Source organism: Sinocyclocheilus anshuiensis, unplaced genomic scaffold (assembly GCF_001515605.1).
Source record: "Sinocyclocheilus anshuiensis isolate Anshui unplaced genomic scaffold, SAMN03320099.WGS_v1.1 scaffold180, whole genome shotgun sequence".
Taxonomy (NCBI): domain Eukaryota; kingdom Metazoa; phylum Chordata; class Actinopteri; order Cypriniformes; family Cyprinidae; genus Sinocyclocheilus; species Sinocyclocheilus anshuiensis.
In genome coordinates, this window is record NW_015554093.1 from 1,905,840 (window position 1) to 1,911,003 (window position 5,164).

A 5,164-nucleotide genomic window follows, 5' to 3' on the forward strand; every position below is an offset into this window, starting at 1 on the left:
CAAAGAGAAAGAAAAAATTGAAATCGCATCATATGACCCCTTTAAGTCTCATATGTTCACCAACATATGAGATCAAAAATATCATATTTGATAAAAAATACAGTAAAAGCAGTACATTTTATGAAATATTATTACATTTAAAATAACCACTTTCTATTTTAATATATTTTTATATTAAAAATGTATTGCATCCATGCTAAATAAAATGTAATCATTTCTAGATAGATAGATAGATAGATAGATAGATAGATAATCCAAATATATTGACAGCTTCAGTATTACGCAGAGCAGCATGTTAGTCACTTCTTGTCTGCATGATAAGGTGGCAGCAGTTCTCAAACAAATGTCATCTCCACCGCAGCACGCTCTCATTTTACTTTCACGATCACACAGACGCTATACTATGGAGCGGCCATACCTACCACACATTTTACAAGATTAGATATTTGTCAGTGGTGCTCAGTGTCTGCAAATCATCCGCCATTGTCCTATCAGTCATCTCTCCTTACTCTGTGTATGTGGTAGGTGAACTTTCATGTACTGTAATGTAACAGTCTACCGCTAGCAAGCGGCTAACCACGTCCCTTTAGTGGCTCCGTAGAACGCGTTATTTGTTTTCCGTGCCTTTCTGCAAACGGATTCACGCTTCGGGCACAACCCCTAACCCCGCCCCCCGATGTCATCGTCCATCACGATGTTTCACTGTAGGCATCGTCCGATGCCAATTTGGCAGACATCGCCCAACCCTATTGTGCACTTTAAATTCCAAATGTGTTTTTCCATTCACAGGCTTAAATACAGAGCAGCTCTGGAATGTTTGAAGTAAAAGTGGTCAATAATGGTTCAAGCCATTGTGCAACTGTGAAAGCAAAGCACTCTAGCACTACTCATTTTCATTTTAAAATTTGCTTAATTGCAAATATTTTTGGCCATTACAGGTTATTAAAGTTAGCAACAGTGACACAGAAGAGGCATTCCTTCCATTTCAGCAATCGAAGACTGAAAAATATGAAGATCATCAACAAAAACTACAATCAGATACATACAGAAACCAAAAGATCTTGCTTTACGTGAAAAGACGGCATGTGGGTTTAAAATTATGCATAAAAGAGAAGATTTTAGGCAAGAAATATCAGTAATATATAGTAATATCCAGTTATATTACTATATTAAAACATATATAGGCTATTTTATATATACATAATATTATTAATAGGCTATTATTACACCAAGTGCAATGTATTTACAATACTACATTCATTTTTTATCATTAATAAAATTCAAAATACTACTACTACTCCTCATTTTTTTTTTTAAATTAAATAATAAAAAGATAATTAGACAATTAAACTTCGTTTAATTTAGGTTGAAGTGTACTAGTGCAACTCACCTTTAAGTTTATTTGCATAAACCATTAGCCAAAAATTCATGATCACGACAGCCAGATTTTGCAGTGCACTACTTGGAGTGACAAGAAGAACGAAAAGCACAGAGACATGGTATAATGTTGGAACCATGGCTTTGTGGTAAGCACATGTGCACCAAAAGATTGAGTTGTGGTGCTCATGTAGGCAATGGGTTTAAATCATCTAAACCGTCCTGTCTTCTCATCTTTCTACTACTCATATCAATAAGTAGATTAAAAAAAATAATAATAATGCCACAAAGAAAAATAATAATAATTGGGACCAAAACAACATACAACCCACAAAAAAATAAACAGAGAAGGCTTTCAATAATGTGAAATGAAAGAGTAAATAAGCATTTATCTATATTGTTCCTGATTGAGGCAGGCATGTGTTGAGTGTGCTCTCTGCCCACACTAACAGTAATCAATAGGCAACATAACGAACACAATGAACCCGTCTGAAGTGAATCATGACTCCCTCACAGTCTCACAGTAGGTATCCACTTATTCATTAAAATGCTGAAGAAACAAATTTCACAACATTATGAAAACACAGCTCTTCCCCTCCTCTTTTATGCTGTGATGATTTTAACCCTCCGGTGCACAGTGGCCACAACAGCAGACAGATCTTAACAGCCATTTCAGGGGGTGATGTTACATCACCACCACCATTATAATTGACCCAGATTAACCTCTTTATATATGTCAGTATGTTATCACAACATTATTTTTATACCAGTAGACAAATGTCTTATTTTTTTCAGAGAAAAAAAAATGGGAATGATAACATTTTAGTTTTTATTTTTTACAGTGAGATTTGTAAATCAAAGGGTTGCATAATAGACAAACAAGGGTAAAAAGATCCTAGAATCTCACAAATGTTTTTACGCACACACACAGACACACACAAAAAAAACCCAGATGATTATCAAAGCCCTAAAAATAGTGTAAAAATATTATTAAAAAATTAAAAGAAAAAAATTATTTAAAAAAATAAATATAATTGTCACGCTTAAATGTCATGAAATAATGCTACATGCAAAAACATTCTAAAAATAAGCTGCTTTTTCTACTTGCAATATATAATTTGTTGTTGTTTTGTTGATTTTGGTGTGAAATACGACCTGGAGTTTTCATGCAATTTTCCATGGACTTATCTCAATGAATAAATAAGCTCTTAGCAGATCTGACACTCTGATCGTCACCAAGCACGCAGCCAATCAGCTGACCTTTTCAACGATCAGAACGGTTGGTTTACAGCTGCATTGATTAATGTCCTCTTCAGGAGGTGATCTCTCTGAGAAAAACCACAGGGTGCCCTAAACAATGTCAACCAATAACAGTGTCACTACCACCATCTGGTGCTCTAGCGAACAAAAAAAAGCTTAATCAGCAATCAGAGGGTTAATAATATAACAATAGAGTGGAGGAGAAAAAAACGTCTTCCAAGGTCATGTAAAAAAGAAAATAAAAAAAAAAAAAGAAGAGGAATCTTTTTCCTCCGGATCCCTTGGATGGAGAAACGGCGTGGCTCATCCGAAATGGGTATGCTTTGTAGATCAGATCTTGAACTAGCTCTGAGCCCTGACCTTGCCAGCAACTTTGGCTTGGATTTCTACATGGATGAGATTCAGGGGGGAATGAGGCACGGAGATTTACTTGCATTAATTCACCTTAAAAAATGCAAACGGGTTTACTCGCCACAGCAACAACAGCTGCGGGTCCCGAACCTCCGTGGTGAAGGTGGAAGGATCTTTTGTTCGTTTGTTAGTTTGCGTTTAGTATGCAGCACATGACTTTACAATCAAGGAGCCCACAATCTCAGGTGAGTAACTGTGGAGTGGTAAAGGGATTGTGTCTTTGTGATATTCACTACTGTGATACGATCTTGCCTTCAGAGGGGGGCAGCTGCATACTTCAAATACCCGCCAGTTAACAATCAGATTATGGTAAATAAGCTTGGATGTTTGTGCCTCCGTTTTTTGCTGGTTGTTGACAAATGCGCAAATAGGAGAAGGACAGGAGAGAGAGAGAGGGAGCAAGTGAGACAAAATAAGCTTAAGATGAAAGAGAAATGCATGCTGCCTGCGAAATAAGCACTTGTGAAAATCATGATTCCTTCTATTCCTCTTTTTCCTGTTCTGCTGAATGCCAAGGCCACGTCAAGGACATGATATGCTCATTTAAGCTCATCGCAAAGCCATTATACATTCAGGATTACGAATTAGCTTAGTTTGGGGCCTGGGTCATTAGTGAGATCTAAGATTAGAGTGAATCTTTCTGCTTTGTGTGTGTGTGTGTGTGTGTGTGTGCGCATGCCAGAGATGGGCACTCGAGTTAGTGACTCGGACTCGAGTCGCAATTTTATAGACTTCAGACTTGACTCAGACTCGACCTGAAATGACTCCAGACTTGACTCGACTCGAGGACATTTTAAATTTCAGACTTGACTCAGACTCGACCTGAAATGACTCCAGACTTGACTCGACTTGAGGAAAAGGACTCGTGAAAATTTTAAAAGCAACTCAAGTCCTTTATCCTTAAATACTTATATAACTGATATTCAAAAGGCGGACCGCATCCACACCCCAGCATCCATTCGGACCTTGAGCCGTAACACAGCACCATTTTAAGTGAACAGCGCATCAAAACAGCGGAGCGGATCACATAACAAGCGCTCAGGGTCGCTTATGGCAAATATCTTTCACCGCTATATCCTGTTGTATTTTTATCAAAAGCCAAACGCGCTTTATTCAAGCCCTTTCAGCTCCGTGGTTGTTAGATGGCTAGGATAGTACTTAAACTTTGAAATCGCTAGTTATCTTTCTTTTCTGCTCAAGATGAGAACGTTTTGATTATTGCAGCTACATTGTTTTTAGATAATCCTTTTAAGTAGGCTAAAATATTAAAATAGTATAGATTTCAGGAGGAAAACCCTGAACAGAAACAGTATTTTGCGTCAAAACAGCGAAGCGGATCACATAACAAGTGCTCGGGGTCGTTTGTGATAAATATCTTTCAGCGCTATATCCTCTAGTATTTTTATCAAAAACCAAACACGCTTTATTCGAGCCCTTTCAGCTCCATGTGCTTTCTCTCTCTCCGGATGCGTGCTGGCGCCAAGTTCAAGAGCTGCGGATGACGCGGTTATTTTAACAACAACAGAAACAACAAAACACAGCAGAAAACAACAATGGTGCAAATATAGTTATTTTTCATACTATTTATCTATCTATAACCTATGACTCTGTTCAAACCAGATGTGACAAGACGTTTGTGATCTACATTTAGCATTATTAACCTGTAGGCTAAGAACATTTCAAAAGAATCATGTAATTATAATTGGGAAAATTGTTGTTAGATGGCTATCTTTCTTTTCTGCTCAAGATGAGAACGTTTTGATTATTGTAGCTACATTGTTTTTAGATAATGCTTTTAAGTAGGCTAAAATATTAAAATAGTATAGATTTCAGGAGGAAAACCCTGAACAGAAACAGTATTTTTTCTGTCACATGGCCTCACATGTCTAAATGTAAAAATGTCAATACATGTAAACATTTATTTATTTTTTGTTCGGACCTCTGCTTGGAAGAAAATATAGAGGACACGCCTTGGAACCTTAATTGAATACCCCTGACTTATAATTCTTGCTGTATTATTGTTGCCACCGCCGCCATGTCGTGAAGGCGCTGTGTGCTTCGCTGTGAAAGCGAAACTACTTTGTTTGGCTTTCCAAAAGAGGATGATATCCGCTTT

At 37.3% G+C, this 5,164-nt stretch overlaps 1 protein-coding gene and 1 long non-coding RNA gene across 4 annotated transcripts in view; one reads left to right on the forward strand and one right to left on the reverse strand.

Moving 5' to 3' along the window:
• The window catches only part of LOC107669357 (neurexin-1-like), a 414,348-nt gene that overhangs the window by 272,427 nt on the left and 136,757 nt on the right, over positions 1 to 5,164 (reverse strand). The gene's annotated exons all lie outside the window — the stretch shown is intronic.
• LOC107669358 (uncharacterized) overlaps positions 2,938 to 5,164 on the forward strand; it is a 3,384-nt gene continuing 1,157 nt past the window's right edge. Inside the window, exon 1 of the long non-coding RNA XR_001631982.1 lies at positions 2,938 to 3,233. This is a non-coding gene — a long non-coding RNA (uncharacterized LOC107669358). The remainder of the gene's footprint in view (positions 3,234 to 5,164) is intronic.